This window comes from Columba livia, chromosome 3 (assembly GCF_036013475.1).
Source record: "Columba livia isolate bColLiv1 breed racing homer chromosome 3, bColLiv1.pat.W.v2, whole genome shotgun sequence".
NCBI classification, from domain to species: Eukaryota; Metazoa; Chordata; class Aves; order Columbiformes; family Columbidae; genus Columba; species Columba livia.
In genome coordinates, this window is record NC_088604.1 from 117893164 (window position 1) to 117916480 (window position 23317).

Below are 23317 nucleotides of genomic sequence, written 5' to 3' on the forward strand. Positions count from 1 at the left end.
CAGGAGGAAGTCTGGAGGAGAGCAACATTAGACATTTCAAAAAATGTGACCTGTAAGGATTTTTTTTTAGTCTAGAAAAGACTGAAACTTTGCATGTGAAGGCAGTAGCTGAAAGGGGCACAGCAAAAGGGTACAGGGATCACTGGGTCTGTTTGCATGGAGAAGGACAAGATCTAGTTGGCTTTATTTGCAGCAAAACAGAGGAGTTGAGAGTTTAGGAATGCCCTATCTGTAAAGAGAGAGAGATGCTGGAACTGACGTTGCAGAAAGACTTTGGGATCTCCATCACTGGGAACTGCCAGGAGTTTAAACTGGTTTACAACAGGAGTGGTATAGGCACAGTAAGACGCAGAAAGGTCTCTCTAGATCTACATGCCTTTGCTTAAATATATTCTTCAGGGTTTGTTGCTTTGGTGGCAGTAACAGAAGGCATGTTAGACTCAAGTTCAGTTGCTAAAATGGAAAACATGCTGATAGGTGGCTGTGTTTGCACAGAGAATGTTGATAAGACAGGAAAAATGATACTGTTGTCAGAAACAACAGCCAAAACCTTAAAATATTCTGCTTCAAAAAAGTGTATTTAAGGAAAACGGATCCTTTGGCAAAACAGAGTCTTTCATTAAGCAAAAGATTTAGACGGAAAAATTTGCAATGAGCTCTGTAGATTATCAGCCCAGCAAAATCCTGAGACTTCTAAGTGTAATTAGTGATACTGGAAATAGTCGCTTTTCAGCATTTGGGATTAAGCAGAGATAGATAACACAGCACCTCTGTATGCAATGGGAAGTTGGGTAAAGGGGTTGTCAAGGGAGCCTGAGAGTAGTTTCACCTACAAAAAAAGAGACACTACACAAATAAGTATCCAGAAAGATTCTGTGCAATAACTTGCCAAATGAAGAGGGAAATAGTATCTGTCTCAAAGTCAAGGAAGAACTTGTGGTTAAGGGATGAGAGTCAGAAACCCAGCAGTCAAAAACTACTAGTTCTCACAAAGCCTGCACTTAAATGCATTCAATCCAGGAAACTGGTTAGTGGGAACTGCAACTACCATATGTTTTTGCAGATGCTCCAAGTATGTGTGCTTTCCTTATGTATATATGCTTTATACCCACTTTTGAAAATGGGTCAAAGCCTTCCAGTGCTGCAAGAGGAAAACTCTTGAGAACTCACAGACCTGAGATGCTGTGATTAATGCTTCTGGACAGTAATTTCACTTTCCCCTATTGAGGCTTGGAAAAACAGAGGAGAGTGCAACAGGAGATCCACACCAGAGATCAAGGCCGACACATCTGCCCGGCTGTCAGATTTCACGCCAACAAATTGGAAGAAAATATAAAACCTAGGCCAGATCTGGTCCTTGCTCTGGGAGTGCAGAGAGGTCTGAAAGGCTCCTACACAGATATTTACGCCTGGCATAAAACCACCACGGAAACTCCTGCGTTTCTCTCTCTGTTTTTGCCATCCCTTTTAATAGAAATATGTCAAGTGAATATGAAGGAATGAGATCTTGTTAAAATAGTCTTAAGTTTGTGTTGCTTCAGTTAAGAGGAGGTTGCAATGTCCACCTCTGCCCACCACAGCTCAACAGCTGTCCTTTCAAACACTTCGTGTTGTAGACTTATATCTTAAACCAACGGGCCTGCAAATCTGGGAGACAGGGGACTATAAATGCTCGGAAATAGGTTTTTTTTCTCCAAAGCTCCAGGGAGATTTGTGCCCTGAGACACCATCCTTCTGTCAGGCATGGAGGATGAGCTACCTTCATCAGGGTGTTGCTCTTAACTTTAATTTCCAGCACGAAAACCACTCTGGAGTGGGGGGAATATGACACTGCCAGATGATTACACATTGCTTCTTAATACAAAGCCGGTTGCATTTATACTTCATTACTCGCTTCCAAATTACAAGCCTTATCTCACAGGAAGCTTGGGGATGGCTCTATAGTTTCAGAAACCTCATGGTAAAGGGGTCGGTTTTTAAACATAGTGTTTTCCAGAAAGACTATCTTAAAAATATAGCCCTGTTCAAATCCTTTGCTTCCTTTAACGATATTTTCAGGTGGGGTTTTTGTTGTTGTTGGGGTCTTTTTCCTTTTTCCTTTTCCTTTTCTTTCTCTTTCTCTCTTTCTCTCTTTCTCTCTTTCTCTCTTTCTCTCTTTCTCTCTTTCTCTCTTTCTCATTTGTTTTTGTTTTTCAAACTAAACATTAGGCTTAGCAACACACATGAGATGTTAGATGAGAGGGACAAGGCTTGGGTTTTCCATGTTCATCCAGAAATAGCTGTTCCCTGGGTGGGCCAGGTGAAGTCAAGCAAGGTTATTGTCGCATGTCTTCCCCCGGCTTTCTGGGTGAGGGAGAGCGAGATGGGGCTGGCTGCTTGCAGAAAAATCTCACCAAAAGCATCAGGCCACATCCTTTGTGGAGGTAAATCAACATCATCTGAGTGACACTTCTGGAGCCATGAATATTTTCAGCAGGATCAGGCCTTTTACATATGGTGAGGAAGTGGTGAAGATCACAAAGAGAGGGAGAGATATACATGCGTGGCAATAATTGCAAAAAGCGACGTGGTTTTCCTACGTAGGTAGCGTCATTTTCTCTAAAGAATTAAAGCGTGGCTTTCCCAGCACCCTTTCCCTTTAAGCAGACACGCTGAGCAGCGCCTCCCGATAAGACAACAAGCCCAGATGCCCAGAGGAAGAAGAGTGTTGTTGTGAAGACACAGGCCCAAAAGGCAAAATGTCTGGGTTTTATTTGCAGCTCTGCCACAAACTTCCTGGATGATCGCAGCCAAGTTAACCGGGTCCGGTTTGTTGGTTTTGTTTCGAGCGGCGTCTGTGCCCTCGCTGCATATGCATGAAGCACACGTTCGCCATTCAGGGCTTTGTGCAGAAGTCCAAGAAATGCAAACCTGCAGAGGAACGCTGCTGCCTATGCACTGCCCTGGTTTGAAGTGAAGCCACTGGATCCTCGCCAGCAGAGATTTGGATCCAGAAATAGGTGAGCATCAGGGCAGCTGTGCTGCTCCAGATCAGAGCCCACCAGCCCATTGCCGGCAGATGGGGGACACAGATGCCCAGGGAGGAAAGCAAAACAGGGGTGAGCAGAGCTGGACGCATCCACACTGCGCTTTCCATTCCACTGCCTCTAACCGTTCAAGATGCAGGGACTTCCAGAGCCAGGAGTGATTTGTATGAGTTTAGTAACTCCCAAAGGATTTCTAAACCTGGGAGCATGAGTAGTCCAGGAGACATGCTCAGGGCACCTCGGGATTTTTAGCTTCTTTGGAGCAAGACTCATTGCTTCAGCTTTGCATCAGACTTACTGGGTCACGCGGGACTTTCATAGCTGCTACAAAGGACAACGTTCCATGGCTGTGTCAGCTCCTGCCTCTCCTGAGGAAGTGCCAGGGAGCTGCGGCTAAATGCGCTGATGTTACCTTATGCCTTGGAAGGGAAGTCTGGAGAGAATTATTGTTGTGATGTGTAGGAGCTTGGCCAATAATAATGCCCTGTAATGACAGCTACTCTTCCTTCAGGTCATTAAGTTGCGAATTTTTTAGTACTCTTGCTCATGACAAGTGTGGATCTTGAGTTTAAAGAGATGCTTTAGTTCCCTCTTTTTTTTTTTTTTTTTCCTTGACTTACTAATTATATTTTGGAGGTTTTCTTTCTTTATGGCAGTGTATGCAAATATCCCTGTTCAAATTGTCATCTTCCAGATCTCCTCCAAGGAGTCATGAGGCCGTAACCAGATAACCACCAGGTTTGTGCCCCATCTCCATGGCTCTGCAAGAACTGAAGCATGAGGAGTTACTCTGAGGGGCACTAGAGGTGATGACACTGGATTTAGAATAAAGAAAGGTCTACCTACTCTCAGAGACAGTCTCACATCTGCTTTGTCTGTGCCCCATGAGCGAGCTGCACCCAGAAGCCATAGAGATGAGTGGTGGTGGGTTGAGCCTTCACCCTGATTTGTGGTGGGGTTCATACCTCTGGGTTCAGGAAGGTGTTAACGTGGCTCCACAGCTTCCATCTGGAGAAGGCTTGTGTGCAGTTGGCCGAGAAGGGGGCTGCGTTGGCAGGCAGCTGTCTGCATTGGCCAGCGAAGACATGCCCAAATTCTCCTGATGTGCTTCTGGAGGGTACTCAGGTATTACAGTGATGAGGGCAGTCTGAGAACCTGTTTAGACCAGAATATGGGTTTCAGTGGCAGTTTTCTGGCTGATTAATTGGGTGACTTTGTGCAAGTCTGAACTTGCTGTTGCCCTATCCAATAAATGGGAATAGCAGCATTTGCCTCCCTTCATAAAACACTTTGAGGTCTATAGATAATCCTCCTCCTTTTTCCCACCCATGATGATGGGACCAAGTGGAATCTTACGACACGTTGAGTTTCTGTGGTCTAGTGTTTGCCAAGCATTTGAAAATGACTCTTTGGCTTGAGTTTATAATGTCTGTGATTGCCACGTGGTTTCTCATGGAAGTTGCTGGTTGAAATCAGGTCACTATACAACTGAAAATGTGTGGGATTAGGAGAAAAACTGGAGTAGTCATCAGGAGTACACAGACCCATGTCAGCTTAAGTGTCCTGCCTGGGGCACCCTGCAAGCAGTAACCACACACATCAATAAACCCATCAATAACCCAAAACATTTTGTGGTTGCAAGGTTTGCAAATATTTGAGAGACGAAAACTCTCAATAAGAGAAGATTCCTCTTGACCACCACCCTGCTCTCTCCACTACCCAATAACCCGTGCGTGCAGTAGTGATAGCTAGAGAAATACATCTCCATTGGGCATTTAGGGATGTTCTCACAACGTAACGTTCAATGCTGTGAATTCAAGGACCTTGTGCTGCTGTGATATTTTAGGACACAGTTTCTTCTTTCCCGAATTTTCCTTGGCCAGGGCTGTTTTCTCCTACTTCGGATGTAAATCCACTCTTAGACCTCATCCCTAGGAGGTACCAAATGGATGTGTTACTGAGGTTATGCTGTTTTCCACAATGACCTGAAAAAGAAGCTAAGTCTTTGCAAATAACCCTTACAGGTGAGTTGGGAACTGAGGAAGACAGTAAATAGTTAAGAGAACAGGTCACTGACATACAGAGACCTTCCCAAAGAACATCACAAGGCTGTGCGAGCCTTGAAGAGTAAGGAAACCAGCAGAGATTTGTATCAGGCAGCATGATCTAATGAGCTTACAGAAGAGAAGCTTGGTCACAATCTCGAAGTACTTACAAGAGGAAGAGAAACGTGGAAATGAGGCACATGTATAGAGAAATCTTACAGATGAAACTTAAAACTGAACATTTTTGCAGGGAGGGGGAAGAGTAGTAGCTCTTTTCAGAATAATGCTCCCAGGCTTCTGTTATAACTCCTGTGGTCCCTGATGTTTAAAAAACATTAAGCTGTAGTTCTAACACAACAGAACTGAAGGGTGTCTGATGTCCTTTGCCATGTGAAGTGCCAGATTATGTGGTCTTCCTGAGTCCTGCAGTTTGTGAGACGGTGTTTTGGATTTCTTCAACCACAGTAACAGAAAAGACAACTCCATCTTCCCATCTTGCCAGACGCTGAGAAGAATTAGTGAGGGTAAAGTTTTTGGGAGGGAATCGCGTTTTAAGACTCCCTCAACCCCGAATAGCATGAGCTTTTTGGGCTAACTTGAGCTGCTACTTCTCTCATCCTTTGCATCTGCTGTATCATTACAGGATGACAATGTCAGAATTACCTGCTACCATTTCTTCCTTCAAACCAGAAAAAACCCAGGTAACATTAAAAGTGATTGCAAATAAAAAGCTGCTGTGATTTCCCAGAGCAGCACTTGGGGTCTGCTCCTTCGACCAGGGGTAGGAGGGACTAAGGACCTGGCTGGACAGGACCCAGTAGCTGCGTATTTCATGAGTCCTATCAGATATGATTTGTCCGTACACAAAGACATGTTTTACTTATAAACTAAATTACATTACACGGGCTATAATGTACATTTTCAAAGGGGACCCACCTTAAAAACATTTTGTTTAATAAAATAACTTAATTAGAAGAGAGCTTCTGGCTGATGTGGTTGAGGCTGTGATAATTTTTCCTTCTCAAATCATTTTCTCTGTTTATTATACTTAATTATAGCGTAATTATGTATCCATCCTCTAGGCAAATTATGCAATCAGAAAAAGTGAGTGGTTCATTTGCCACTGCTGACTGCTGTTGGGACCAGTGTTTACATCCCTAGTATAAAACATGAGCATCATTTCTATTATTTATAGTATATACGTATGTACATATATATAAAAGATGTTTCACACAGAATGAAGAATCCTTGTAAATATTTTATTGGCCGTCATTTTTGCGTCACCCACCTAACTCGTTTGTGGCCTGCCAATAATGAAACCATCCAAAGGTAAAATCTTTACACCCTACCATGAATGTTCTCAAACGCAAAACGTAAACAGCTGAGGAACATGGAAGTTCCACAATTTAATTTTGGTGGGAGGATTATTATTAATTTTAAGAGATTTTTTTTTGCATTTCCATTTCTAATTTTCTTGCCAGAATTTCTTAGCACTACAAGACAGAAAGGAACCCCCCAATATTTGGTTATGAGGTGCAGGTTTGTGTTCAGGTTATGGGTTCAAACTACTATTTTTTCCTCCCATGTTTTCTGTGAGCTTTCTAGCCACAGCAGCACTGACTTTTAAAGGCTGGGCTATTCGTCCTCTTGTTTTTCCTGATGGGAGTTGACAGATTATGTTTGAACCTACTGAATGATAAAGCCAAACATCCAAATCTTGAAAACCCTTTTGAGACTGATGTTTTCTCCTTCGGCCAACTCTCAGCATGAACACAGACCGGATTCCCACTTGGCAATTTCAGCTTCTCTTCGTGTGCTTATTTTGCAGAGACAAGGCCGCTCGCACCAACGGAGCAGGCGGGGAACAAATCGCATCTGTTGGCGAAGCTCAGCCCAGCTCTGCTGGCATCAGGCGCCCCTGTTTATCGGAGCTGGCAGAGAGGTGAGCCATCCGCGTGAAATGGCAAGCCGACCTCCCTGTCACCCCGCCAGCCCCGTGGCTGATGGAAACCTGGATAACTATTTGATCTACCCTGTTTTCCCCCCGCTGGGGACCTGGCCCTGCCTTTCACAGTGTCGCTCATCTGCATAGTGTCTTGCAAACCAAGTGTCTTGCAAACCAGCGTCTTGCAAACACGTCTTTGCAGGAAATAGAAGATGTAGCTTCCACCTCATTCCCTGCAGGCGAGCTGGTATTTTTATGAAAAGCTGACATTTCTCAGCCACATAGGCAAATTGAATGTGGCCACAGCACAGCTGAAGGGTCAGGGATTGCCTGGGGAGCGGTGGGGAGGTCGGCATGGAGCTGGGGTGGCACAGCTCGGTGGGGAGAACCAGGAATATGGGACCTGAGGAGGCGGGTAATGGAAGAACCTAGAGTGGTGGTCCCCTAGGTGGAGTCAGCAACCCAGGGAAGGAGAAATAAGATGATTCCTGATCATTCTTACCAGCCCTGCAGCTCCCCCATGCAGACAGTGGCCTCAAACAGCCTTTCCCTCTCCCCACCCTCCAAATGCAGCCACTACCCCATTCCTCCCGCTCCCTGAGAAGAGTTGTCAGTTGTGGTCTCTGAGGGAAAGGCGCTACCCCAGCCTGCCTGGGATAGAGCTGTGGAGAATCAAAGCCCAGATCCAGGCAGATACGTTGCGGTAACCTAAGATCCAATAAAAAAATCCGGGGAGAATTTTTCAAAGGAGCCAGCAGATACTCCCAAGTAGGTGCTGTTGCTCCATCCTGACCCGCTGACCCAATGGGGAGGCTGCATGTTCGTTCACACACACAGAGAGGCCAAAACAGCCAAAACAGGGTGGAAGTAGCCAAGCCGCTGGTTCGCAGTGTTGGCTGGGAAGTCCTTGCACACAGCAGATGGGGTGAGATGCGCCAACAGCTCCAAGCCCACATGCCCACAGTAGCTCCGCAGAGCACCGAAAGACCACAAGACCAAGCCCTGACTCAGTCCATGGCAAGTAGGCATCTTCCCAGAGCGGGGTGAGACGGGAGTAGTAGGTACGTAAGATGTTTTTGGTTTTATTCCTGATGTTATCCCCATTTTCCCAGGTCCTAGCTTCACGCAGCCATCTGCCATCGGCTTGGGCCAGACGCTGAGACGCTGGCAATGGGCTGGCGTCACCGTCATGAGCAAAGGTACAGTGCTATGGGCTTTGTGAACCCTGTCAGCCTTTTCCTGCGGTGATTTTGCGTGGTGTGAAATAGATTGGGACTGGGTGAACGGCGCTCTGGCTGATCGGCCCGCTGCCAGGGGAGAATTTGTCCATTATAGTCTCACTTGCATTTTGGGTGCGGCCTGAAAAGGGACGGTTTGAACCAATATTTGTCGGGTTTTTTCCACGCTTTGTTATGAAACTTTTGGTTTTCCCGTGGCTTGAATTTTGGAGTATATGCCTTAAAAAAGCAATATTACAAGTGCCTAGCTCCAAGGAAACGCTTTCCACCTGTCAATTTGTAAAAGCTATGGAATTAATGCTGTATTTAACTATATATTTAACTACATTTGAGTGATGGGGAAGCTGTGATGCAGTTTACCTGAGGCAGGCAGGAGTCTGTAGGCGGCAGGTCTTGTAGTAGGAGTCAGACTGCTGGGTCCCCGAGCAGCGTCTCAGGTGCAAGCCGGGCTCCTCTGTCCTCTCCTGGTTTGGTTTCCCCTTGTGTTCCTAGGGAAAAATGAAAGAGGGGAAAATTAAATGTGGATTGTAAACTGCAGCGTCCGTGCTAGCGGAATCTGCAGCCAAGTGAAAGGTGACTGAATTTGGTCCAGTATTTGCTGCTGATTCTTAAAGAACTTCTTACCACGGGGTGAACTGCTTCAGAAATCAGCCCAAGAGCTGACAGCCCACAGCTCTGAGAACAAGGGCCACCATTCCTAATCTGAGATTTCATCAGATGAATTTCAGTTTTTGAAAAGCCATAAGGGAAGCCTGACATATTTTTAGATCTTGCACTACTCCAATGAAAGCTGCATTTGAGAGAAAATGGCAATTGTATGTGGGTATGAGATCTGTGTGATACCCTTTCAAAGCCTTCAGATGATGCACAAACCCAAAGCCATCAGTGGCTTGGCTATTTTATGTATGGATCAATGCCATTATTAGTGAAATTAAGTCTGTGCATCCCGCTTATTGGTGGGTTTGCACAATGGGCCCAAAGGAGGCCAGTCTATCAAGGCTTATAAGAGGAATTTTCATTCCTGTGTGTGCTCTCAGTAGGTGTTAATGCTGTGCTGAGGAGTTCTGCTCATGGACTATTGTGTGAAATATCTGTACAGTCATTAAGTTGAGAGAATATTCTCATCCTCGCCATCAGGATGGGTTTGTCCGTGCTGCAAACGAACTTGAGATTGGGGGGGCTTCCAGCCAGGCAGTGTGGGGCAGCGGGGGCTCCCTGGGAGCCTCAGCCCTAGACATGTGTCCCAGCCCCAGACATCCATCCATCCCAGCTCCCAGGGGAGCATTGCGCCGATATCTGAACTGTTGAAAGCTAAAGCCAGCAGAAGTAGCTCTCTATTCACACTTTCAGTTCCCATGTCAACATGTCGTAATGACATGAGGCAGCAGATAGATGCAGACCGGGAAGAGTATTTGAATGTATTAGGCAATGAGGATGGGTTAATTTAGCTCACACAGCCCCACTGTGACTCCAGCTGAGAGATCACGAGTCAGTGTCCACAGCTACAAAGGACCAAAATGAAAGCGTCTCATAATTGAGAAGCAAAATAGGCTTTGCCCACATTTACTGAGTGCTTTTTCTTTTAAACCACCACCTCCTGTTCTAGTCTGGAAAACCTAAACCCGCCGTTATAAATGTTGGCTCCAGTTCTGGTTGGGTTCACGGTCTTTCTGGTCCCTCTCAGAGGCAGAGCTGACACCTTTCACCCCTGGGGAAGGGTTGAATGACAGGCATCCAGCTGAAATCCCATGTTACCAGCCAGAAGTAAAACACGCCTTTCACTCAGCTATGGGACGTGTTTCCCAAATGCTCTGGTATCTCCAGTCCCCTCTAGTTTGTCTGTGAAACTATTACTTTGCATAATAGAAGGGAGAGACACTCCGACCATCTGGTAGGCAGCGCCGTGTATAATTTAGGTTGCTTCACTCACTCTCCCGTCAACAACAGGAATATTGCTTCCTTCTTGTTTGCCTTGATCTCTTAGCCCTTTGGTAGAAATACAAGGTCAAAAGCAGCTGTGGGGGAGTAAACTGTATCCTGAACTGGGCTGTAGAGGTTTGAGGGACACCTCTGCGTGTGGGTGAGACTCCTTCACAACCAGGTCATTTCTTGGTTCTGCATGAGCAAGGGGATAAAGAACTCACTACATCCCCATCAGAAGAGGACAGGTGGTGTCATCACATATGCAAATATCCCTTTTCACTCCCAAGGGAATCTGGTTCCCCTCCAGCAAAGCCTGGGGAGTGGGATCACATCACCTGGGCATGGTGCTCTGGGGAGTCACCAAGGTCAATGTCATGCAGCCCCGCACATGCATCCAACAGGGCGACTGTGAGGGAGGTGGCCAAGTCCACTCATGTCCAACGTGGAGAGACCTCCTGGGGCTGGCACAGGAGCTACATCATCCCCAAGGGACCCCTCATCTCAGGGATCAAGCCACCTTTTCATCCCCATTGGTAGCTGTCTTAGAAACCCACACCAGGGCATCTACATTTTGCTGCTGTTCCTCTATGTCAAGAGGAATATCTCGGGCCTATCCAGACCTGCACTCCTGTTTTTGCATCCTTGGCAAGCACAGCCAGGTGGTTAAGGCCCTGATGCTGAAGTTTATGGCTTAAATCAATGGAATTATTCATGAGTTCAGAGATAACCGTGTGCTTTTATACTTGGCTGGAATGGCGTCTCAAGCTGACAGCTGGGAGTCAAAAGCTCTGAGTCACCGGGTCCCTCCTCTCCTTCCTGTGTGACCAGTCTACCTGTGTCTGCTTCCCTGCCTGCCGCATAAGGAGGATGACAACTGCTTTTATCTGATGGTTACTCTCGAACGGCCCTCAAGGCCTCTTCTGGCCTGATGAAAATTCAGTAGAAGCTGGGCTAGCGTGGAAAAGGCAGGAGGACATTTAACTAATGAAGGCGCTGGAGCTCAGGGAGGCAATTACGTCCTTTCTTCCTCCCCGCATTCCCACACAGGTTGCTTAGGGATTGCTGCAAAATTTTCCATGGGCAAAGAGGAGTGGGAGCCCATGGAAAGGCTGAGACAAGTGCCTCCAAGCCCATGGAAAGCTCCTCTGGGATGGTGGTTTGAGTGTCCAGTATGGCAGATTATTACTCTAGCAGGTTCCCAGTAGTAGTTACACCTTAAAAGAGTTCAATTAAAAACCATGACCTTGATTCTGCAAACCTCTTCTTCGCATGTGGGGTTTGTAAAATAAAAACATGCACAAGAACTAGTGAGAACGAGCAAGAAAAGCACGGATGCAAACAGCTGAATGGATCAATGGCTGATGGCCGGCACTTTTGCTTGGTGGTGTTGTCCCTCAAACACCATTCCTGGGAAGAAAAGTTGCTTTTGTGTCCCTGCTTCAATGCACCCATGTTCTGGGGGGAAGCTGGCTTGGACATGTCTTTAAGATAGGCTGGTCTACACCTTCTCGTTGGTTACCAAGTCAAATAGAATCATTTGCCTGGATGGTGTGAGAACCCTGTGCAGCTCAGGGTACAGATGCGGTATCCGTGTGAATATGCAGGCTGGAACCCTGCAGAGGAGCTGGGGGTGTCCTCCCGGCTGCCCTGTGCTTTTGCAGGCATTTGTAAATACAATTGCTCTCACTTTCCATTGATAGAAATCAAAAAGCAATTAAGAATCAAGCTCTTCAAATTGATAGGTCTCCTGGATTTGAAACATTTTTCATTCTTTGGCTGGTATCACTGCCTAGATTAGATTATTTTTTTAAAGGGAAGATTAAAATAAACAGTATTTATGGTTTAATTATTTGAATGACTAAGAAGCTCCAGCTTTATTTTAACTTCACAGAGGACCGGGAGATGTTTTTAATGATATGTTTTACTCACATAGCATCTTTCATCCAAGGATCTCAAACTGCTTTTCAAATAATTAATTAATCCTTGTACCTCTCCATGAGACAGTTATTATCTCTGATATTACTGATGGGTAAACAAAGGCACAAAGACGTCAAGGCACAAACTGTTTTCCAAATATTAATTAACTAATTCTCGCACCACTCTGTGAGACTGTTACTATCTCTGCTATTACCAGTGGGTAAACTAAGGCACAAATAGCCAAGCAACTCGCCCAAGGCCACACAGGTGAGTCAATGGCAGAGCTGAGAATAGTGTATGACCAGTCTCAGTCTTAGCTAATCCTTTCTAGCAAGTGCTACGCTGTATTCCTGACAGCAGGCACTGCAAGCCCCTGCGTGAAGCACAGCTGAAAACAGCTGAGTTTGGGAAAATATTTCCTCCAGTCTGTCTTCATCCATTGGAGATGACATTTGCCCACGTGAGTTTGCAGCTTCTCTAGAACTTGTCACGACTGGTGGAAGCCAATGTAACTGTGATGAGAAATGGTTGGTATAAAGTGTTTGGGGAGTTTTGAGATGCTCTGGTGACAGCGGCTGCCCAGCAGCACACAATTTTTCTCGAGCTGCTCTAAGCGTGGGTGTCCTCCCCTCATTCATCCACCTTCCTCCTTCAGGACATGGCAGGGTGTTATTTTTAAGCATCCATGCAATAGGTCTCTGGAGGAACGTGGAGACGCTGCAGGACAGGGCCCCTCACCAGCCAAAACCACCTTGCAACCATCATCTCAGACCTCAGTGTGCATGTATTCTGTGGAAGAAAAGCTTTCTGTTCTCCCCATGAGGAAAAGTGAGGGAGCTGAAGGCACTCTCTGCCCCTTTTCCATCCAGCTGTGGGGATTCTCCACACAGGCACCTGAACCCTCACCATGCACATCCCAGCCAAGCTATGTCAAACACGGGCTTGGCCTCATCAAACGCAGCCTCATTTCCACATGAAAGGGCTGGAGGAAGATGAAGCCAGCTCATCTGTATTGATAAGAATTTGGCATTACTTTCCCCCAGTTATCTAAGCTTTCTGTGTCCATTAATCACAATGCAAAACCCAGGCGGGGGGATGAGTCTTTTCAGCTGTCTTCCCTGAGCTCAGGCAATAATCTGGTGGTGATTTTTTTGTTTTGATGTTTTGTTTTTCTTTTTCTTTTGGTTGGGTTTTTTTTGTTGTTGTTTGTTTGTTTGTTTTCCTAAACTTCCTTCTTCCAGTTCCACTCTGCTGGAGTCCGATCGCTCCCTCCCCTCTGCAATTTGGATGCCTCACTCTTCCCGCTGCACCTCTGATGCAAGCGCTGCCGCGTTTGCCAGACCTGGCATGAGCACCCACTGCTAGTCTAGACACCAGTCTAACTGTAGCGCTAATGCTAGGGTTTAACAGCCTGATCTCGGCGTTTGTCATAGCTCTGCCCACGGTCATCGCTTTGATCTTTATCCTTGAAAACCACAGTCATTGACAAAGGTAAAATGAATTTCTGGCTTTGAAAGACTTTGATGGCATTCCCTTGTTTTGTTTTGTGTTTGGTTTTTTCTTTTCTCCTTTGCTCTTCCAGCTGAACTTCGTCATAACGATTCTGATTACAGCTGCAGGTCCAGGACCAGATAAAGTTCACGCTGTCTTGCTTTCTGCTGTACGGCTGCTTAAAAATCTGGGAGGGAAACCCTGGGACACTTCTGAGACAAATTGCTGGTGAGTGTAATGTCAACTTTAATGGGAACTGGAGACAGAGGGTCCCCAGGATTTGATCTTGTAGCTTCTTAAAAACAAACCAAAATCATCTCGAATAGGGCCAAGTGCCAAAAGCAGGAGAGAATAAGAATTATTTGGTATTACTAATAGATTTCTAATTTGAAATCTGTACTCCGCCATGTTCTGTTTGCCTTTGTGTAGTACCTGGAGGTTGAGCTGAGACAAGGGCCTTCTATATTTGACATTGTATGGAAACATTGTAAGAGGTTGCCTCTGCCTAAAGGTGTTTATAATTTAAATAAACACGATGAGCAAATCAAGTGTTACTAACTCCATCTTCCAGATGGGGAAGCGAAGGCAAAGAGCGTACGCACCTTGTCCAAGGTCACCCAGGGGACCTGAATTCATCATAGGGCTCCAGGTTGCTTTTGTGGCGGTGATAATGCCACCTTTGCTGGTGGCTCCGGAGGTGATGGCTCGGCTATCGGCGTGCAGCTCAATCGCAGTGCCTCTGGTTTGTAAGGATTTATGATGCTTTTCCCTGCTTTGAGTTGCAGGGTTTGGCTCACTGAGGGGGAGTGTTACAGAGTTCTCAGCAGCTCAGCCTCCACTAGAGAAAATGTCAGTGGCTTTTGAGCCAGACTGGCTTTTTTTTAATTCCATAAGGTTACAAAAGCCAATTGTGAGATTTTTATCCCTTTAAATTTACTGTAGGAAGCGATCTACATGAGGAACCTTCAGCAAGGTACTTCCGCCAACCTCAGTGAGTTTCAATGAAAACAGAAGAGGTGGGTCCTTCCCCTGGGCCCAGAATAAGAGCAGGAATTTAAAGAGTTGGAGTTTAATATCGTGCACAGTGTAAAACTAAATAAGCTCAATGGGGAGGCTTTGATTATGGGATATGGGACTGTGTGTTATTTGGACATCTGTACAATTTTTCCAAAGACTGGGGGTGAAATCCAAGTTCATTGAGGTCAATGGGATTTTTCCCCGTCCAGAACAGCTTTTGGGGCCATTTGTAAAACTGGTTTTGTTAAACAAACAAATCTGCCTTTAAAGTGATGGGCTCAAAACTGGGGCTGGCTGAAAATTTTTCTGTTGTCCTATATAAATATCACATGAACACCACATACACGCACACACATAGCTGGCAACTGGAAAACTTCGTATATAGGTAGTATGTATATTTTAGATAGAAAGATGCACGTATTTGATGTATATACTCATGTATATATTTGATGTATATGCTCATGTAGATATATACTCCAAACATCCATAAAATAGTATTTTCCTGTTTTTTCCAACCACTTCATCAGCTGATCCACAGATGCCAAATGTTGACACAATATGTTAAATAGAAATGTTGACAGTTTCCCATGGAGAGTTTTCTGCAGTCTCGGAGAAGCTCCGCTCAACATTTCTTTGGAGAGTCGAAGGAATTTGATTAACATTTTGCCGTTGCCCATTGCTGACTACTCCGAGTTCAGCTGGGACTGGAGGAGCACTTGATGAGTAAGGCTCTTTTGTTATTTACAGCCTCATCAAAACGATGAAGTAGCAGGAATCTCCTTGGAGAGCAATGTATCACAGCATTTTTCAAGCTGATTTCCAAATCAAAGATGACTTCCAAGGAGCAGCAAGGGTGTAATCCTGGAGCCAATCAAGCCAATGGCAAAATTCCCAATTTCTGCACAATATTCTTAATGGAGCCTCTGAAATTTTGGAGCTTCATATATTATGGCTAAAAGGTCCTGTCCAAATTCAGCATCTGTGTGCCTTACAGAGGCATGACCTTAAAAAGAAGTGATGAAAAATGGCTATTTTAAAAACAAATATCCCTGTTTATAATGAGACCAAAGGGAAAAAGAAGAATTCAGTACTTCATACTGACACTTGCCACTTGCAAAATCTCTCCACCACTAGAAACAAATCTCTGTGAGAGTTTGGAAAAATCTGGTCACTCGTTTTTCCCTCCTTTGCTCCCATTTCACTCACTGGTACATCTGTCCAGTGACAGCACTGACATCGCTAAATGTCATGAAGTGACGTTGATGAAGTTATTTCATGTACTAGTTCCAGGTGAGATGGCAACAGGAACAGCTATAATTCTTACCAAAACAAAACAAGACAAAAAGAAGTATTTGCCAATGTTTTTGGATATAGTTGTCAAGTCCCAGGCACAGAGATTAGTCAGAGTACCCATAAATATCACTGTCATTCAACTCGGATTTCCAAGTTCTTTGCTCCAAATGCCCACGGGCTGGTGAAACCCAGCTGAGCTCTGGCCGCTGGGCCAGTAACTCCTTCTGGCCTTTGCTCAGTTCTTGGCACAGTGACTGGTGATCCCCACCAGTGCAATCAGGAGAGGATTTCGGGAGGGGAAGCAAGCGGCACATCCCATATGGTGGGTCACCCAGTAGGAAAATGCCTCCGTTGTAAATCACAGAGCGCAGGTGACACCTCAGGCTTTGTTCCTGTTGTCACAGCCTTGGGTCACGTCGGTAGGAAGGGTTTGGTCCCCAGGGTGACAGAGCAGGTGTGCAGGCTGGCAAACTACCCAAGGCAAGGACCATAAGCACTCAGGCTCATTTTAGCTCTTCTCTGCGTGGCTCTGTTGGAAAACCGAGCTGACAGATTCTTGATCCCAATAAATATGGCAGTTCTGACGCTGTCATGTAAGGAAATCCAGTTTCCCAGAGAAAACCTCAGACAAAATAGCCAACCCAAGATATTTATCACTTTACACTATGTTAATGCAAACAAAAACAATGCACGCTACAATAAATCCATTACTGAGTCTTACTAGAACAAACTGATACTCCCACATGGCTAATTTCAAGCTGGAAGGGTTTGGGTTTGTTTTTTTGTTTGTTTTTCCTTTTCTCTTAAAGCTTTTTTTTTTTTTTTTTTGTGATGGAGAAGGTTGTTTTTTCAGTTGAATGAAAATTTTTGCCTCCAAAAACATCCAGTTTCATTGAAAGACTGAGAGGTTTCAATACGAAAAAACTAAGACCAGCAATTCAATTATGGCCTGAGTGAGAGGTCTCTTCAGTATTTCCCCTCTCCCCATCACCTCAAAAAAACAAAAGGTAAAATATTAACTGAATGAACAAAACCCACCCATGTCATTGACATTTTTGATGGGGGAGAAGAGTAATTCCTGGCTACTTCCACTATTTGCTCCTTATGCTTAAACCTGGTTTTGATCTGGCTCTAAGCACCATCGGTGGCTGCTGTGCCCCAAAGCCGGGCAGGGCTGGGCTCTGAGCTGAGTTCAGCCCGCTGCAGCTCAGTGCTGTGTATTAATACCATGCTTAGAGCCTATTGGCACCTATTTAAACCCAAAATTAGTTGGGCTGCGCTGGAAACGCCCCACCAGCGATTCACCTGGTGATGTAGATGAAGGTGAGAGCGGGCCTGGGTGCAGTCAGGCTCAGCTGGGCCAGCGCAGGAGCAAGTCCAGGATTTGCACAAGTGAGCAGAGCTCGGCTGAATGTCACCAATGTCACCACTGAAGGCTCAAAGGAGAGCCCAAGTGCCAGCCGGCACGAGGGGACGAGGAGCACAAGGGCACAAAGGTGGCACTGATGAGCAGCGGTCACAGCTGGGTCCTCTGTTAAACTTTTTCTCAACACAGCGTTATTGAGAATTATACCAAGCTACTTGATAGCAACGCCTCCCTCCCACAGACCTTTCAGGAGAAAATATAACTATTTGACATCTCTGGCGTAAGCAAAGACAGTCAAAGGCTCTGTTATCTTCTTTCATAAGCTGGAGAATTTGGCTATGAGTAGACAAAGGTCCTCATCCAGCAAAGCATGTGGGTAAAACTTCTTTATTACTCTTTCATTACCAGTATCCTTTTGGAGCCAAAGCTCCTGCACATACACACAGCAGCCAGATTCACCAGACAACCAAACCTTAGGTATACAGAAGTCATTCCCATTTATTTCTCCTTTATTTTTCAATTTCTCATCCTATCAGCTCAAATAAATAAAGGTGGGAAGAGGTAAAGCAACTAGAACGGGCAGTTTTTAAGGCTGCAACGAGTAGAAGGTAAGAAAATATCATAAATTTTATTTCATGCCTTCTTGCCAATTGTTAGAAATGTGCAGTCCATATGAATTCATATAACAAGGAGGGAATGTTGGGAAAACCAATAAAGATTTTGTGGTCTTGACTATAATGAATGTAGTTTGATATAGAGCCTGTTTTTCACTGCATGGCAAAATGAATCATAAAATACTGGACCTTGAAACTCCTGCATTTTTTAACAATAGCCTGGGGACAGTTTACAGTGTAATGAATTGTAATTAACCCACCTTCAAAATCTTTTATGAGTATTTTGCCAATTAGCTTCGCATGCTTGCTAATGACTCATGGCCAGCGCATGTCTTTGCAGAGCCGGGTTTACAGCGCACACCAGCCCGAGTCAGCAGAAGTCCGCAGGACGGGGAGGCAGACGCAGGTAAGACCTGGCCAGTCCCAGCAACCTACATATTTCAACATTCAAAGAGCCCTTGCTGTTCTCTCAGACCCAAAATAACCGTAAAAAAATGTATAGCGACGTCAAAAGGCTTCGGTTTCCGAAGGATTGCGAAGAATGCAAAGGGCTCAAGTCCTGACATCTGTTGTTACTTAGTACTAACATATATAATGCTGCTAATTGCTGAGCCATCTTTGTTTTCCTTACTTAGCACTAGGGTTAGAATTATTTTATTTTTGTGGTTCATGGCTTCCTGCCACTTGCAACACAAAGTCCACTCTAAAGAAAATAAAACAACTACCAGGCTGCCTACTAACAGTGTGTGGAGGGCTGGGGTTTGTTTCTTCCCCCTCTTCTGTTTTTCATTGTGTTTGTTCTTTTGTGTGTGTGTGTCTTTTAATTAAAGGGATGTAAGAAGAGGCTTGCCTTAAGCAGACCCAGTAAGGCTGGGACCTGACCAGTGTCACACCAAAAGGCCACATGTGCAGGTATCCTGTGTGCCAGTATCCCATCTCCCAGCATATCCAGGAGGAGATGCAGGAGGACGAAGCCCTAGGAGGAGGTTCAGCGCGTTCCCTCCCCTGCTGTACCCTCCTCGCTGCAGGCAATCGTGGTTTATGGACTTCCCAAAGCAGAGGCTGCCTCCAGACCAGTGTGTTTTAACAGCCACCCATGGATCTCTCCTCCTCAAATGTTTTTGATCCCTTTCTCAAGCCATTTATAACTTTTGGCCTCCGCAACATCCTGTGGCAATGAGTTCCACTATTTAATTATGCTTTCTATGAAAAAGTACTTCCTTCTGTTGGTTTAAACCTTCTTGTGTGACAGCATCAGCAGGTCCCCTCTAATTCTCAGGAGAAACAGTGAACGGTTGGTTCTTATTTGCTTTTTTCTATGTCAATCAGGACCTGACAGACCTTTACCTCCTGCTCCTATCATCCCTTTCCAGCCTGCAGACTTCTCATCTGCTTATTTTTCCATCGTTACAGAAGCTGTTGCCCATCTCTTCTCATTCCGAATGCTTTTCTTCCTGCCCTTTCTAGTTCAGCTCAGCCCTTCCGGAGTTGGATGGCCAGAAGACACACTACCGTGGGGATGCGGTTTAATTGAGCAGATTCCCTTCACCAATTCATTCTGAACGTGACAGTCACCTCTTCTGATGGACTTCAAATAATATTTGCAGAGACCTCCAAGCTCTCTTTGCTAACTGTTACATTTTGGGCTCGTCTGTGTTGAAGTTTAGTTCAGGTGAGTTCTCTGCACATGCTCTGCTTTTGTTGACGCTGCATTAACTCCATCATTTTATTGCCCAGCCTCTCAGGCTCATGAACTTGTTCGGCAGTGCTTTGTGGCCAGATTTAGTTTTACAACGCTGAATAATTTGCGTCATCTGCAAAATTTCTCTTCTCGCTATTCATCCTTTTTACTGGACTATTTATGAATATGTCTGAGCGCTATCACATTAGTATTTCAACAACCTCAGTTCTAAGTAATGCACAAAACCCACTCCCTTGCACAAAGATGTGTGGCAGGTACCCTTGAGGGGACTCTCCAGTAACCTCCCACAATAGTGAGCCAAGCTTTATACTCATCCTTCAAAAAACAGCTTTTAATTTCTTCAGGAAAGAACTTTCCTCTCTCATCTCTTATCGTGAAGCCTCGTTGCAGGCAGTTTTTAGGCATTTGTGTTTATTGGCATGACTCTCCTAACTCCTCTGAGCATGTTATCAATATCGAGTGGGTAAGCTGGAGAAATCAGTGATAAGAAGGCCCATGTGGTGTGTCAAGTATTTCATTCCATGGCCAGGGATATGTCATTTGTCAGCCTATTATTTTCAAGAACTCTCAGATCATCTGCGCCTGATGATCAACGTTTCTCCATAAACCATGCAGACCATGCAGGGACCTCGAGTTGGTAAGAATCAACTACAATGCGTTTTTCTGACAAATACAGAATCACGTGTACAGGTGAGCCGCACACCTTTTGCACTGAATTTCTGTCATTTGTCAGCCAAAACTAGAGAATCTGTTCTTAATGCCCTATTGCAAGAGGTGACAGCATCCTGAACAGTGGGCTTGTTTGATGTGCCTGAATGATACCTATTGCTGCTCTCAGCTGTCCTACTCTTGAGGAATGCTAGAAGCAAAATCATCTGAAATTGTCTTATTTGCACATGCCAGCTGAAGATATTTTTCTCTTTCCCACCCCCTGGTATAATCCAGTTCTCCTGGAGGATTAACGCTCATGGCGGTGTGAAACCCCACGGGGCAGTTAGCATTGGCAAGCCATTTCCTTGCGTCACAAAATATTGTCACTTCTCTGTTGTCCCGGATTGTTCTCACTCCCCCGTCAGTCAGCTGCCCGAGTGGTTTAGCAGGAAGGACCAAACTTGTGATAAACTTAACCCGAGACTTAGCTTGTGCCTCGTCCTAGAAAACTATGCATTTGGGAGGCATCCCCGAGGACTGTGACTCAGGGCTCTCCTGGCTCTGTTGTGATGCAGGACAGGAGTTTCTGAGCGTTACCCCTCTGGGCGTTGTTCCCTGCATCGCTGTGTGCCTGACAAACCTGTTTGCTGGACATACAGGTGATCCACTGCAGAAATTGTGTCACAAACACGAGAGCCTGGCATTTACAGAGTATGACTGGAAGAGGAGCCAACCTGACTTGTACAATTCTTGCTGGGTATCTTCAGAGTTGAGTGGCATATCTGGACCACAACTTTTTGCAAAGAAACACTGCAATTCTTCATATTACATATTTCAGAACTCTGCTGATCATGCTATGCTGACTCGAATTGCAATTGCAAATTTTCAGCCTGTTTTTCTCTCTTCTTAATTCAGTGGGAGCTTTGCCTGTGTTGTGCATAACTGGACCATATGTCCAGGTCATGGCAAAATATTATTTCTATACCAAATTAGCTCAATATGTCCCCAAGCTAGAGGGACCATATTTACAGTCCTGACTACTTTTATGCATTGCAGGGGCTTTTCTTCGGTGGAGGGACTAATCCTGAATCAGTTTAGTCACTGGGAATGGCAGCACTAAATTCAATGAGAGCAGGATCAGACCATGTGTTATTTTAGCCAATCTAACATGTGGCAAAAAATGTGTTGAATCATTTATTAAAAAAAAAAGAGAGAGAGAGAAAAATAAAACATATGGTTAGATAATCAGTGGGAATCACTAGACACCTACACAGGAGAGTTGCAAGCATGGAAATACTCATACACACATTTGAAGTTTGCACAGAGTTCTTGGGTGGGTTTTTTTTGCCCTGCTACAATATGTCTGGACAAATAATCTGGATGTTGATCACTCAGGTAATGTAATTCAAAGTCTTGTCACCTGTGCTGCAAACAGAAGTGAGGGAGAGAATATTTCATTCCTGTCTAACATAAAGCAAATTTCACAGCTGTGGCATTTAATTCCAAGCAACACCATTGCCTGTAACACAGCAAAGCGTGTGTGTTTGTAGGGGTCGCACTGAAATTATTGCTCTTCTGCCAAAGCACTAAGGCGGGACTATTTTTTTTCTATTCCTTCTCATTGACTCTAGAGCACAAAAGCGAGCTGTGTCCCCAAACCGCAGTAGGAATTGCACAACCCATTCATCCGTGTAACACCAATGTGCTGCCGTGCGTGTTACACGCTGTTTTTGTGCACGGTTGCAAAGAAAGGGAGATGTAAGTGAGAACTGGATGGGAGGTGATGCAGGTACAAAGGATGTTTGGACTGACCAGGTCTGTTCTGCCCCTACGTGTGTCTTTGATCAGCTGCAGGACAGGGATCCGAGGACTGAGGCCAATCCAGGTGCACTGAAGGTGGGCTAATGCTCACATCCCAGCGAAACTGTCAGGTCAGGTGAAATCCCACCACTGATTAACATCTTTATCTTCTTTAGCACTTAGCCTCTGAAACTTGCTGGAAATTCGAAAGGCTAGAAGTGGCCACTGCATCCTTGAGTAAAACGCCATCAGTTTTACAACGGGCCAATTCATGCATTTGTAAATTCCACAGTGGCTCTTTGTTTAAATGCTCTCTCCTCATTTAGGATTATTCACTGAAGTCTTATTCTTGCCATCACCCACAGTTTAAAAAAATACTACTACTTTCTCCATGTTGACAAGCTGTATGTGAACAGGCTCCTCAAGCAGGGGCAGCTCCCCTTGGCTCGGTGACACTCAAATAAGCACAGTTATTTGGGGGGGCTGTGCTGCCACTCAGCTGCTCTTTGTCCTTAGTAGGAGAAAGCTACGAGGCAGTGTTTGCAGCTGAACAGTTGCACAGGTACCTCCCCACACATTTTGACCCTTTTCCTCTCTCCGCAGTGTGGCTTTGGGTTCCCTCCTGCTCCAGATCAAACACGGACAGGCTGAAGTCAAGCCTGGTAGGATACACATTTTGGGGAGTGAGCAGCTTGTATTTACCCACGAGGAAGAGTGTGACGGCACCAAGATGTCACCTTTGCCTTAGCATCTCCAAATAATCCCGTCTGAGCAGCCCTCTGCACTAACCTGTCTGTGTGAGTGGGATGCAGACAAATAAAGCAACTCCTCCCCTCTGATTTTCCCAAAAGCATTTCATTTCTTTGTGGTTATTTACCTCTAAGTGCTCATTTCTTAGGCAGAAACATACTATTAAATAATCCTTATTTTTTTTTTTCCTGATAATTTTCTGATGTCCTTTTCCAAACCGAGAGGTATCTAAGAACCCACAGGCATGAACGAGAAAAGATAGACAGCAGTGGAGCATTTGTGCTCGCTATCGCTGGTAGTTAGGAAACCTTCCTCTAATTCCAGCCTAAGTGCATCCTTTATATGATCATTCTGGTGCTCCTGCACCCTTTTACCCAAGGAGTTCTCCACCTTCCTTATTTTTTCAGTTATGACATATTTATAGGCAGAAATCTCAACTCTTCCCTCCCAATCTCACCAACCGAAGGACCAGCCCTCAGTATTCAATACGTTAGGGGGTAAATAAAAATATAAAGCTAAGCCACACCATATTTTGATAA

At 45.1% G+C, this 23317-nt stretch overlaps 1 protein-coding gene across 1 annotated transcript in view; it reads left to right on the forward strand.

Annotated features, from left to right (window-relative positions):
• HAO1 (hydroxyacid oxidase 1) overlaps positions 1-22881 on the forward strand; it is a 354431-nt gene extending 331550 nt beyond the window's left edge. The window contains exons 20-27 of the mRNA XM_065059911.1: positions 6900-7013; positions 8129-13585; positions 13708-13813; positions 14528-14601; positions 15130-15325; positions 18216-18281; positions 18706-19547; positions 22632-22881. The gene's annotated coding sequence lies outside the window, so the exon portion shown is untranslated. The remainder of the gene's footprint in view (positions 1-6899; positions 7014-8128; positions 13586-13707; positions 13814-14527; positions 14602-15129; positions 15326-18215; positions 18282-18705; positions 19548-22631) is intronic.
• Positions 22882-23317: the final 436 nt, after the last annotated feature.